Raw genomic sequence first — 14,697 nt, forward strand, 5'->3', positions numbered from 1 at the left:
TTTGTGTACACGTAAGTTTTCATTTCTGGGTAGATGCCCAAGAGTGTGATTTCTGGGTTGTATGGTAAGTGCATGTTTAGTTTTGTAAGAAATCGTCAAATAATTTTCCAGAGTGGCTGGCCTGCTTTACGTTTCCGTCAGCAATGTACGCAGGATCCAGTTACTCCACGTCCTCACCAGCTTTGGGGGGCGTCCCTACGTTTTATTTTAGCCACTCTGGTAGGTGTGTAGTGATATTTCATGGTGGTTTTAATTTGCATTTCTCCAGTGGCTAATATTGACAAACACTTCTCATGTGTTTGTTTGCCATCTGTTTTATCTTTTTCAGTGTAATGTCTTTTTGTTTCTTTGGCCCATTTTCCAATTCAATTTTTTTTCTTACAATGGATTTTTGAGCGTTCTTTTTAAATATAATCGAAATACAAGTCCTTTGCTAAATAAGTGGTTTGCAAATATTCTAAATCTGTAACTTGTTTTTTACCCCCTTAACAAGGTCTTTTATTTTTTTTTTCCTGTTGAGATATAATTGACATAAATTCACCCTTCTAAAGTACACAATCCACTGGTTTTTGGTGTATTCACAAGGCTGTATAACCGTTCCCACTATTAAATTCCTGAGCACTTCCATCACACCAAAAATAAACTCCAGACCTGCTAGTTGTCCCTCCTCATTCTTTCCGTCCCTCCAGTCCCTGAATCTACTCTGCCTTTCTGGATTCGCCTTTTCTGCATATTTCACATAAATGGAATCACACACCATGGGACCTTCTATGTTCACCCTCTTTCCCTCAGTATCATGTTTCCAGACTTTGCATGTCGTAGCAGGTGTTGGTGTTTTAGGCTCTTTTAGGACTAAAGAGTATTCCCTTGTACGGATAGAACATTGTTACGAGTTGAATTGTGTCCTTCCAGGAGGAGATGTTGAAATCCTAACCCTCCGTACCTCAGAATGTGGCCTTATTTGGAAATGGGGTGGTTTGCAGATGCAACTAGTTGAATACAGTCATACTGGGGATTGAGCCCTTAATGACTGGTGTCCTGATAAGATACACAGAGAGAAGCCGGCCATGTGATAGCAGAGACAGAAACTGTAGTGACGCAGCCCCAAGCCAAGAAATGCCGAGCATGGCAGGCCACCAGCAAGGGCTGGGAGAGGCAAGGAAGCTTCCCTGCTCCAGCTCCCGGAGGAGCATCTGGTCTCCGGAGTGTGAGCGGTACATTTCCATGGTTTGAGGTCGCCTGTTTGCGGGGATTTGTTCCGGCAGCCCCGGGAAGCTCACACACATACTCATTGTTTGAGGGGCATTTGGACTGTTTCTACCCATTGGCTGTTAGGAATCATGCTGCTGCGAACGTTCATGGGGAGGTTTCCTGTGGCCATATGCTTTCGCTTCGCTTGGCTCTGTACTTAGGACGGGAATTGCTGAGTCATATGGCAACTCTGCGTTTAACTTTGTGTGTGTGGCAAAACACACAGAACATGAAATCTGTCGTTTGAACCATTTTAAAGCTCACAATTCGGTGGGCTAATTTGCAAATTGTGCAGCCATCACCATGATGTAGTTCCAGAACATTGGCCCCAAGCTGAAACCTCGTTCACATTCCCCAAACCCCTGCAAATCACTAACCTGCTTTCTGTCCCTATGGATTTGTGATCCCGAGTATTTAAGTGGGATTCCACTGTATATGTCCTTTGTGTTTGGCTTCTTTCATTTATGCTTTGCAGCTCAACCACATTCTGGCATGAAGCAGTAAGCACTTTGTTCCTTTCAAGAATAATTTTTTACTCTATGGATAGACTACATTTTGTTTATCTGTTCATCAGTTGATGGACACTGGGCTGTTTCCACCTTCTGGATCTTGTGAATCATGCTGTTATTGAACATTCATGCACAAGTCTTGGTTTGAATGCCTGTTCTCAACTCTTTTGGTTACTTACCTGGGAGTGGAATTGCTGGGTCAGTCTATGCAAAGGTGTCTGTAACCTGGAAGAGGGTCCTCGCCAGAACCCAACCACGCTAGCAGCCTGATCCTGGACTTGCAGCTTTCAGAAGGGTGGGAAATAAGTTTCCATTGTTTTATAAGACACCCTGTCTGTGGGACTTTGTTGTAGCAGCCTGAACTAAGACATTTTTACTTGTTGTTGGACTCAATTGGGCTTCCTTGCTCAGCAGTGTCTGTGAGACTCACACATGTTGTTGGGGAGGTGGGTTGTTCCTTCTCACTGCTGTATCAGGTTCCATCACCAGAATACACCACATGCTAAAACCCATTCACTGTTGAGGGACGTTTGGGTTGTGTCCAGCTTTTGCCTGTCATAAATAAGGCTGCAGTGGATATTTTTGAAACATGCCTTTGGGTGCATCCAGGCCCTTATTTCTCTTGGGAGTAGGCGAGCTTACTAGGACATGGGGTATGTGGAGAGTTAGCTCTAGCAGGTGCATTTCTGAAGTAGTTGTACCATGTCGTGCTCTCATGGAATGGGAGACTCTACTTTTGCTCAACCTATTACAGAATTGTACTTTTTCTTTGCATTTCTTTGATGTGTAATAATGTGGAACACCTCATAGGCCAGATTCCCACTTAATATTATTTATGAATAATACTATAAATAATCCTGAAAGGTTGGCATTCTTGTGTCCATTGGACAGATGGGGACATCTGGATGGCAGAAAGAGCTGGTGGCTTGTCCGAAGAAGAGCAGCTGGTAAATGGTGGATCCCGGGTCTATTCAGATGACCAAGTGTGCACTCTTACTCGCGGGACTGCAGACAATCCTTGTTCTAGGAGAGGAACCAAGTCTTTTCCCTCTCAAACTGGAGGAAGACTGCTAGAACCCAGTGTAGCACTTTATTTTTTCAGATTAGCACTTTAATGACAAAAGCTCGGCAACACATGGGTTAAGAAGGCTGTTTGGGGAATAGGCTTTGTCAGTTATGGTGCGCTACTTGATGTTAGCGGTTGCTGTTACTTTTACGGGAAAGCATGTTCCAAGTTCCAAGCCAAGGACTGGGCCCTGGTGCACAGCCCATGGGAGCACGTCTGTGTACCCAAAGAAAACATTACAACTTGAGTAATAGCAAGTCCTGGAAATGATGACAGCTGCTTGCAAGCTTGTTGCAAGCCACTTGCTGGCCTTTGCAGAAACCTGATATACAGGCATGTGTGTGGGAGGCAGGAGTCCCCGCCACAGCCATCTCAGATTTCGAAATCTCCAAGATGCTAGAATCCACATCCCCCGCTCTTCCAGGTCAGGCTCCAGGAGCAAACACTCAGATGGAGATTGTCATGCAAGTCGTCTGTTAAGGTCTTGGTCTCAGGGTGGAAGGTGTAAGGGGGGCAGGAGGCAAAGAAGCCAAGTGGGGTCAGGGTTTTTTGGCAGAGTGTCCCAGAGGGTCTGTCCAGGTCAGGCAAAGGGACTGGGCTTTCATATTCAACGGCCTATGTGTCACTGACCAAGGGCTCACCGGGGATGAATCCTTTCAATTTCAATTTTGAATGTGTACCTTTCAATTTCCGAATGTGTAGGCAAAGCAGCTATGAAGGTACAGGCCATTAGAAGCAAAGCATCCTGAAGCCAAGAGAGGCCAAAAAAGAATTGTGAGACTTTGGGGGAGCTCAGATAGCGCATGCTATCATCCTACTGGGACATGGGGGACATGGAGCCCAGACTTTGTCCTCATGGTGTTTCCTGCCGGAGCATCTCCCTTTTGGAACTGGGGGGATGGGTGGCTGCCCATCTTGCTCACAGATCACAAACCACAAATCAACTTCATCAAACTCCAAGGGTGTGATAAATTGTTAAATGTGTACCGATAACTTGTAACATTTGCATTTCCTCCTGGAAACAAGAGGCCAGCAGTGCTTTCCCGTGACAAATGCCAGAAGCCATGGCAGCCAGAGGCAAGGACTCCTGGCCACAGATATGGGAAGTCAGCCTGTTGACACAGCCAATCCAGGGAAGCTGGCTTTCCTCTGCAATGACAGCATGTACTATGATTCCCGGCAGTTTGGGAAAGAACATTCCTTCTGGAGACCATTTGATGGTGGTCTGCTGGTTTTCTCTCCCTTTCTCTTGTGAAGCCCTTCCCTGCCCGATGCACATATGGGATTGTCTACCGTGGTGTTGTTTATTAGACTACAGCATGCTTATAGAAAAGAGCAAAAAGTATGAGTGTGTACGGATGGAACAGATTTCCCCAGATGAGCCCGTCCATGTGACCACCACCCAACTCAAAAAATCAGAACCTCCCAGCACACTGGGAGATTCCTTGTGTGCCCTCCCCCTGCCACAGGGAAAGTGCTATCCTGACTTCTGATGCCAGACGTGAGCTTTGTCTGCCGTTTACATTTTATACAAGTGAAATCACACAGGATGTGTGTTGTGGCTGGATTCCTTTACTCAGCGTGAACTTTATGAGATTTGTCTGTATTATGGTTTGTAAGAGTGGTTTGTTCTTTTGCATTGTTGCCTACGTTGCTGCAACTTACTGATCCTTCTGAAGGCGGATGGGCATCAGAGCTCTTTCTGGTTTAGGCTATTAGAAACCGTGAGCATGAGCATGTTCTAGAATGTGTTTTTGGGTGCATGTAGGTATGTGTGCTGTTGGGGATACACCTGGTGGAACTGCGGGCTCACAGGTATTTGCATGTTCAGCTTGATTAGGTGCTACCAGTTTGCAAAGTGGAGGTGTAATGATTTATACTGTCAGGACAGTACAGCAGTTCTGGGGCCTCCAGAATCTCACCAATGTTTGGTATTTGGAATTTTCATTTTACAACCCCGTCAGAATGGATGGGATCATACACTTCAATATTCTCCACCCTCAGGACTGCGACTGGCTCTTACAAATTCTTTGTGGGAATTAGAAAAAGGATACCCCTGCCTTAAGATACTTGCCCCTCTCTGAGGGGCACCTGGGTGGCTCAGTGGTTGAGCAGCTGCCTTGGGCTCAGATCATGATCCCGGGATCCTGGGATCAAGTCCTGCATCAGGCTTCCTGCGAAAAGCCTGCTTCTCCCTCTGCCTATGTCTCTACCTCTCTGTCTCTCTCATGAATGAATGAATAAATAAATAAATAAATAAATAAATAAATAAATAAATAAATAAATAAATAAATCTTAAAACACAAAGAAGGTACAGGCCATTAGAAAATGTGATAAGCTTCTTATGAAAATGTGATAAAAGCTGATTTTGTTAGAGCATGACATGTGACTGCCCTCTGCTGGAAAACTGTTGAAATTCACAGTATGGATCTTGGATGCCTGAGATGGAACCCGTAGTCTCTTAGGTGTGGTATCCTTGGGCAGTGCACACCCTGGACAACCACACATGGTGACCATTCTTCACATTGGTCCACACACACTGGAGGTGATGATGAAGTGGAGGCGGCCCAATGAAAGCTCACAAAATGATGGTCCGCGGCTGACTCTTGTCTGCAGTTTTATTTGACCTACACAGGGGAAAAAAAAATCAAGCTAATATTTTAAAATTTGGCAGATTTTGTCAAAAAAACCTGGAAAAATCCAAGAAAGTAGAGAAATTGGGCCCCCCACTCCCAAGTTATAACACAGAGGCTCCTCTGTATGTGTCTCCCTCCAATTAGCTTCAATCTCCACCCCTTCTGTCCCCTAAGCCCAAAGCCTCTGTCAATGGCTGTAGCAAAATGGAACTATCATGCTAATGCTAGCACCAGATTCCTTCCCTGAGTTTTCACTTATTTATGGGAACTGCTGCTAAATACATATAAATTTGTGATCACTAGTCTTGACACTGATATGGAAAAAAACCAAAAATCCATCCCAAGCTGATCATCAGATTGTGAGATAAAATAACTCCTATTTTCTTAGTGTGAAAATCCCATCGGACAAAGTTTCTATGGAATTATAGGGTCAAAAGGCTGGAGTTTCCTGGCAGGACCTGCCCAAAGGGGTTGGCGCCTCACACACTGGTGGCCAAGCACTGGTGAGGGTGGAAGAATATGATAGGAGGGCTGGGTGAGTGGGTGAGGGTGAGGATGAGGGTGAGGGTGAGGGGGTTGCATCTAGAGCTTGCTCAGAGGAAACTGGTGTCCCAGGGATCAGGGCTGTGGTGGTGGTGGTGGTGCTGGTGGCAGCAGCCTAACCAGTTGTGGGACTGAGACAGAATCCAAAATGTCAGATCTTTCTGTTACGTTGTTTTAAGCTAGTCTCTTCATTAACTCAAGAATTTTTCTATCTATCTATCTATCTATCTATCTATCTATCTATCTATCATCTATCTATCATCATCATCATCTATCTATTGGCATCTGGTGGCTAAATCAGCGAACTTTGAAGTAACTGTTTTGATCATTTTTGTTAAGTATGAAGATCATGACATTACATGTGTTTATTGAGCACTTACTACCTGCAGGCGCTGTGTCACCTGGATCAGCCCTCACAACGATGCTACCTGCCCTAGTGTGCACATTTTATAAAGCCTCGTTTCGTGGACCCGCGTTACAGGTAAGCGGGCTGAAGCCTAAGGCCCAGGATCACACTCAGTGGTGGCGGGAGGCTGGCTCTGAACCCAGACCTTCCTGACTGCAGGGCTCCAGCTTCAGATGCCTCTGCTCTTCTGCTCAGATACTGTCTGACTAGAAGCAGACCTCGTAACTGGTGGCAGATAGAATCTAGGTTGGAAGCCGGTGCTTTGTAATAATTACAAATGTGTTGGTACGATACTGCTGCGCTCTGGGAAATGTGGGTCTTTTTGATTTTGGGATGTCATGAACTTTGAGAGCCTACGGGCCAAAAAGCACCGATGTCCTACCTTATCTTCTTCTTACAGCGCCTCCCCAAGTGACCTGACACTTTGCACAAGGTCACACGGCCCGTCTGTGGCAGAACCGGAATTAGAAGCCTGGGTCCTGACTCATTGATTTTCTCCACCCGATATCAACCCTCAGAGTTTCCAAATCCGGCAGGCAGCAGAGCACGCTGCTCTTTAGAAAGATGAGCCAATTTACATTCTCGGCAGCAGGACGTGGGCTGCCCCCTCTCCTGGAGAGGCCTTTCTCAAATTGACAGATGTCAGCGGCCTTGATCCATGCGTGGCTTCTCCAAGCAGTCCTCCTGCTCGGGGACCTCGGCTCATCTTTGATTCCAGCCGTGGTACAGAGACAGCCCCTGCCGGCAGGCACTTGTGTTCCAGTAAGTTCCGTCTTGCCCTTGCTGCGAGGGCTCTGCTGGATAGCACGGTGGTAACCAGGCCTGCATTGTACCCTTGCAGGGGTGTGGTAAGGATCCCACGAGATATGGGCAGGGAAGTGTTTGGAAAAATAGTGCCATGCTGGGCAAACACAGAGCATTGTGATTGCAGTGGGTGGGAAAGCAGGCAGGAGGAGGAGGCAGATGGGAGGGTGTTGCGGTTTCTCCTCTGGAGTTGGGCCCAGAGCCTTCTCCCCGCTTCCCTCTGACATTGCAGGGCTTGCCAGGTTCTGTGCGAGCAAGTGGAGGGGGCTGCTGGAGCTCCCTGACACTGTGGCTCTGCGTGTTCAGCTGCACTAGAGCCTTCCATTTCAGACATCTGCCACTAGATTCAAGGAAAGCTTTTTTTAGGCTGTGAAGAGGTGATTATTTTGCATTATGTAAGAGTAGCCATCTAGGAGAATGAGAAATTTCCCTCTGAGAAGAAAATCAAGAGACGTTGCCTGAATCCTGTCAACTCTACAACTCACAGAGCGTTCTTCACCTTTATAGGGAAGGATGTTGGCGATGGGCAGCGGGGGGTTACACGTGAGGAGTCCTTCTCCAGGCAGAAGTCAAAATGGGTTGGACATGCTCACTCATTTACTTCCTTATTAAAAAATAATGTTTTGAATACATGCCTCGTCTTCTGCATGGACCCAGCCCTTGGGGGTCCAAAGTATAGTTAGAAATGGATACCCACTTGAGTGACACAGTACTGGAGGGGCACCCGACCCATCCACAACAGCTAAGTCCCCGGGGAGACTGGAGCCTGGAATGCCTGGGTGGAGCAGAGCCCCCAGCCCATCAGGAACACTCTGGCCTTGGTTTGGCCCATGAATGAGAAGGACAATCTTACTGCTTTAAGCCCCAGCACATTCGGGGTTGGTTTGTTACAGAAGCTAGCCCGGGTTTGATGAATTAGGTATTGGGAGCAAAAAGTGCAGGCAGGAAGAGAGGAGCAGAACTGACCCATGAAAGAGACTCCTTCTTTGGGGTCTGTGCAGTGTAGCCCCAAAGATGCAAACACACAGGAAACAACATACTGACCACTAGGGGGCGCCCTTGCATGCTATGCATCAAAGGTCTCAAACTGGAAGCTTTAGGTAAAACAGAAAACACACACACACACACACACACACACACACACACACACACCCCATCATGGAAACAATTCCAGTTTTGCCTCGAATCTGCAAATTTTGTATTTTTCAAAGAAGGTAACATTCAGTGATGTGCTGCCCTAGAACTTGAAAACAGATTATTTGGGGTTTGCATATGTTGACATACACCATGTTGTCTCTCCTATTTGCATAAATACATGATTTGTCAGCGGTTGCCTTCCGTCTCCCGACAAAACTCTGAACGTGTCAAAGTGATCTTAGACACTGTACCATACACGTCCCATATAAACCACTTGTACTCAAATCAGCATGTCAGTGCTGCCTCTGGGAAAACCCAGACTAAGACAGCCCACTGTGCTCACCAATTACACAGGACACGGTGATAAGAAAACTCATGACATTGAGGGCTTATTTAGAATTGTGTTTCCAGGTCTGGGACTGTATGTCAACCATAGATCTTGAGAGTGCAGTGGACACTTGTGGTCTTATCTACTCAGGCTTCCGTTTTTGGATGGAAAAAAGGCTGCCCCTTGTCCCCAGCCTGTGCCTTCAACATCCAACTAATGGTCACAATGGGAGCCGTCATGCTTGTTCAGCATCAGCTACTGACACAATGCTTTGCTCTGGTGGTGATTTCTGACCATGGCTGGTCCAACTAGAGATGCCAGGCTGGTTGGAGTTGAGCATGGCTCTCTGGACCCCAGGGAGAGAAGCCCTGTGTGTCTCTGGCAAAGGACATCTTCTCCCAGGTGACCAGGCATGTCAAGAAGGCCGACTGATGCCTGGATTCCTTCGTGTTCTGGTTCCTGGCTGTGGTCTGTTCTGGAGGCTACCCTCACCACTCCTGCATCCTTAGTATGCAGATCCTGTCTGTGGTTGGTTGTAACCCAGAGCCAAAGAAGTCCTACCTAACATGGAAATAGAGGCTCCCTGGAATCCAAAAAGGTTTGTCATCAAAGTGGGATCCAATTATGTTTATTAGCTGACACTTACCGAGTCTGGAGAGTAGAAAGCTTTACAACACCAAGAATCAGAGCAGAATGGCTTCAGCTCAACTCTGTCAACCAGAAACACAATTAATCAAAGCGGTGCATTTCCCAAGCTCCCTGTCAGCCTGATGCTTTACTGTATTGGGATATGATTTAAGAGGAAGCCGATGTTACAAAGCAAGGGGACTGGCGTGTGTTAAATACGAAAGAACAAACAAGGGAGGGGATGGGTGGTCACTCTGATTGCTCCAGGCTACATGTAAGGTTCCAAGAGTGACATTGGATCTTCTACCACCAGATGGGGAGTCTAACATGGGACGTTTCCTCCCTGCTCCACATACAGCACAGCTTCCCAGAGAACAGGGCGGGCACGGGGCACAGATTTGGTGTTGGGCCCACCTGGCACCTTGCAGACATCACCTTGGATCCTCATGGTCGTCTTCCTCCAAACAAACCAGGGAGCAGCTCATGAAGGAGGAATCACTCTCCTGAAATGCAAAAATATGGAGGCTTAAGTATTTGAAGTCTGAGTGAAGATGCTGGGCACGTAGGCGGTGCTCAATAAATACGTATAAAATAAATGAATGAGTGAATGAAGTCTAGACTTCCAAAGCTGCCCGGATTCAAAGGGAGGGGACACGTGTCCCATCACTCCACAGGAATGTCAAGTTAATATTTTTCAAAAGAGCAGGTGGGATGGAAGATATGGCTATGGTCACTTTTGGAAAACACAACCTGTCTTAAACCCGGAGAGAGATAGTGACACTAGGGAGTCAAAAGTTTTGGAATCACCCTCTGCCAATCCCACGCAGGGCCTGTGCTTATGATCTATGTAAGAAAGATGCAGTAGAAGGGGCGTGTCTGTGGTCCAAACTCAGCTCATCCGCTTACTCCCAGAGTGGCACTTGACCTGCGCCTCCCTGTGTCAGTAACGGCAGGCATGTGTGATGAGAGGTGACCAGGATGCCTGTAAGGGTCACTGCTACTAGTTCCGGCTGGTCAAGGCTGTTGCGAGGCCCTTTGCACGTCTTAATCACTGTGTGTACGGTCTATTTGTGACATGCCCTGCATTGTTAGGGAGACTGACACTCTCTGGCACCAACTTTGTCAGGACAAGACACATTCTGTGGGAGAGTATTGCCCAAGCAGGACCATTTGGGAGAGTCCTATGACCCAGAGATCCTGTGTTTGTTGAGAGAATAGTTTGGCACCAGGGAACCCCAGAAACCAAAACTGGGAGGGCACCCACTAGGGGTAGGTCTGGGCTTGGGACTTGCCCCTGGGTCTATGCTGTGTGCTTACAAAGTTAGAGTCAGGGGATTTAGCCTCTGACCCAGAGAAATTCCACGATTCCCTCTGGGTGTGCACTCTGTGTGTTCACGTTTCCATTTATGATCACTCTCCCACCACAACCTCTAGGATGAGTCTCTGTGTCAGGGCCAGGATGGTGTAGATTTTGTGTTCAGCCTTGGAAAGTGCGGTCGGACTGATTCTAGATTGCCCCAGGCACGGAGGGAGTGAAGGAGGGGAGTGCGGTGGGGGGCCCACACCACTGTTGGGACACGAAGATCTGGACTGACCTGTGGCCAACACTCGGGCCATCTTCTGAGAGCAGCACACTGCACACATTTTGTGCCTGTGTATTTCCATCTGAAGGATCTCTTTTCCTTCCCTAACTACCTCACAGGGGTATAATATGCCTGCAAAGTACTTTTTCGTTCATCAGACCAAAAGAAAAAAAAAGCAGTACCGAAATAGAAGATATTATTAATACTGCACGATTGTAAAAATGGTGATCAGGGAATTGAGAATTAAGGCATTATGGGACAGCCACAGCAGTGAATATTTTAGAAATAAAACATACATGATAAAAGAATTATCAGAGCTGCTAATTATAGAACAGGGACTATTAAGGGAACAGAGGAAAGTCTGCACTGAGGGAAAAACGGGAAGAAAATCGGTGAACGGGGAAAGTGGAAACTGGAGCGGGAGAGAAATATTTATGTGCATCGTCTTTTCTGTTAGTGCCATCTGAGATGTGACAAGTGGAAGGGAAGGCAGTCGCTTGCAGAGGGAAGGGATCTTTGTTGAGCAAGAATGATTTATTGCCTATGTTTACAATGAAGTCAGTTTCATAGTGAAATCTGCGCTTGTTAGTGCGCAGTTCTATGAATTTTGACAAATAGATATTGTCATGGCTCCTCCCCCGCAATGAAGATCTAGAACATTGTAGCATCCCCCAAAGCTCCATCCACTTCCTCCTTTTTACCAACTCCTCCATCTACCATGATCTGCCTTTGGCCGCCATCACATCCTGGAGATGTCCTGCTCAAGGCCAGGAATGAATGGCTTCTTGATGACCAAATTCAGCAGATATCCTTGAGGGGGTTAGATGTTTATTTGACTGAGCGGGGCGAGGAAGCAGGTTGCACAGGACGGAGGCACAGGCAGGCACTGGTGGGGAGGAGAAGAGACAGAGAAGATTTCAGACCTCAGGGTCTTGATCCCCTTGAAGGGAGAGGCCAGGCTGCCCCATCTGAGTGACGAGTTTGGGACCTTGGATAAGGTGTGGGGAGGGTGGGGAGAGTCAGGAAGGATTAGGAGGAGGGGGGGTCACACTGTTGGAGACTGGAACTGGTTTCTGGGTTCCATGTGGCCAAGGAAAGGGGCCGGTGCAGGGAAGGACCAGAGGGTTAAATGCGCGGCAGGACTGCATGTCGGGACAGCTGCCGGGGACAAGTAGTGCAGATGCACAGATGTGGTGCTTTGTCAGCTTTGCCCACAAGACTCCTGTCACCAGGGACTTTTTTTTTTTAAGATTTAATTTTTTTATTTGACGGGGGGCGGGGGAATGTGCACAAGCAGGGGGAGCTGCTGGCAGAGGGGGAGGGAGAAGCAGGCTCCCTACAGAGCAGGGAACTCTATGCGGGGCTGGATCTCAGGACCTGAGCAGAAGGCAGAGTAAACGACTGAGCCACCCAGGCGCTGCCACCCAGGGCTTTCTGAGTGCAGTGGGGAGGAGCAGGAATGAAGCTCTCATTTTCCAAAGCACCTGTCTACCCTCTTTCGTTTCCTGCTCAAATTCACCTTGAGCAGACAGTCCAATTAGATTCCCTCCGCACCTCTGTTCTATCGCCTTGGATGGGTGGATGCGTGCACACAGCTCTGACAAGAAGACTTCTAGTGTTTTCTGTCTCCACATCTGAGAGTGACCTTGCACAACTCACATGACAAGGCCGAGAGGCACACGCCTCCCCTGTTGTTCGGATGAATTGAGGAGGGAACTTCTCAGGGCCCTGCCCTTGTTTCTTCTCCACATACACTTGCTTCCTTGGTGACCTTGGTGGCACTCACAGCAGATGTCCAGTTGGAGCTCTGTCCTGCGCAGCTCCCGAGACCATCCTCTGAGAGTCCGCCTGGTGTATGGCTCCCCTGCAACCCCCATGCCCTGGCTTCCCTCCATGACCCTGTCATACCTGTCCGCCCCCACCAGGGCCCTGGTCTTCTTTCATGTCCCTGGCGCACCTGTCCACTATTCATACGTGCCCCAGCCCCTCTCCAGGGGCACTGTTACACCTGCACGCTGTGCCCTTCCAGGCAGATCTTGGCTGACATTAGCATCTTCCTCAGCTATGGGCGGCCTCCTAGCCACCTCAGCAGAGAGAGTTCACCAGGTGTCTAGTGGCTGGTTGGGTCGAAGATCCAAGGTCAAGACAGAGCTGTCTCTTTGGGCCTCATTGAAATCAGTTCAGGCCAGCCTGACCAAACTGACAAACTAAACAAAGCAGCTTCCTGTAAATCAGACTCAAGTGGCAACTCTCCTTGCCTGTGCGTGTCTGGAAGGATATGTCAATTTCATTCAGCCATTTTCACAGCCAGATGACCTAATCTAGAAACATTTTTTACTCAGTTTAAAACAGATTGTTCAGTTTATTTGTCATTCAAAATACTGAACTTCAGCATAGTTTCCACAGAGTCAAAATGCTGTACTAATGGTCCAGGATGAAGGTAGATCCAGGTACTCAGAGATCTGCTCACCCAGGGGAACGGGCGACTTCATCTCCTGATTACAAGCAGTAATCATACCCAATGCAAAAAACAACAAAAAAAAAAAAACCAAAAAAAAAACAAAAAAAAAAACAAAAAACTTGGAAAAAACTCCCGAAAAACAAACAAAACTTCTAAACCAACCTACAGAAAACACAAAGATTAAATATCTCTCATGTAGCCTGCCACCCAGAGATAACCACTACTAATATTTTAAAAGTAATCCTTTGGTTTTTAAATATATATTTATTTATATATAAATGTATATTTATATATATTAAAAATGTATATCACTATATATATATACACACACACACACATGTATACACCCATAGATACACACATACATTACGCATACTTATAGGATGATTTCTGGATAATTATAAAATTATATATTTGTATAAAATTATAAAGAGCACATGTTTATAGAGCTACTGGCTTACTCATCAGCACATTTGGATGTGTCCTTTTTTCTTTTTGCAATAGATTACGAATTTCTATGCATCACAAATAGATTTTCCTCAACATCAATTTCTACAATTTCTATAGCAATATTGTGTTAATTGTCCAATTATTTTTTCAAGGGGAAGTTTCTTGCGCATTCTTTCTATTCTCAGGCATGTTCCCAGTTTCTATCTCATTTGGCTCTCAAGGCAACTGGTAAGGAAGTCTTCCTGCCGTTTTGCAGGAAACATGGCTAACAGAAGCTCTATGAAGCTATGTGTTTTTTTGTACCTGGAGTTAGAATTCCTTGCCGGGTACCTCTGACTTTAACCAACATTCTCTTTCACTATATCTCAGCTGCCTTTAACTCACAGACAAATTAAAATTCTCCAGAAGTTATCTCTAAGGCGATTTTCACTTCTAAAATGATCTTTTAATAACTTTGAAGAGCCTAAGCAATCTCTCCAGACTTTAATATACATTTTATATGCAAACGATGCTGGAATTCATAAAGAAGCTTTATGTGTTGTCATGACTTAAATCGCTGGTTCTCAAACTTTGTTCCTTGGAGCTGGGGTGCCCTGGGGCCATCACAGCAAAAGGCAGAGAGGGAGGGGGGCAGGTGGCAGTGTTTCCTGTCTTTGTCCACTTCAATTATACCACTCTGATTGCCTGTGACTTTTCACGCGATGGAGGGGGGCTGTCTCTGATTGTATCTATAGGGACATTCCTTTTGACAAAAGTGCTTTGCTGCTAATAAATAAAATACAACAGAATAAGATGTTCTCTGTGAGTTTATGAAAGAAAATTGAAGACCTCAGATTCTATAATGAGATGATTAAAAAGGCATGATCTTGCAATCCAGCCATACAGCCACACTCAGT

General features: G+C 46.5%; 1 long non-coding RNA gene across 1 annotated transcript; it reads left to right on the forward strand.

Annotated features, from left to right (window-relative positions):
- Positions 1-1,057: 1,057 nt before the first annotated feature.
- LOC121488123 lies at positions 1,058-7,744 on the forward strand. Its single transcript, XR_005986985.1, has 3 exons — positions 1,058-1,214; positions 6,395-6,486; positions 6,812-7,744. It is a non-coding gene; the product is annotated as an uncharacterized LOC121488123 (long non-coding RNA).
- The last annotated feature ends 6,953 nt before the right edge of the window (positions 7,745-14,697 follow it).

Source organism: Vulpes lagopus, chromosome 3 (genome assembly GCF_018345385.1).
Source record: "Vulpes lagopus strain Blue_001 chromosome 3, ASM1834538v1, whole genome shotgun sequence".
Taxonomy (NCBI): domain Eukaryota; kingdom Metazoa; phylum Chordata; class Mammalia; order Carnivora; family Canidae; genus Vulpes; species Vulpes lagopus.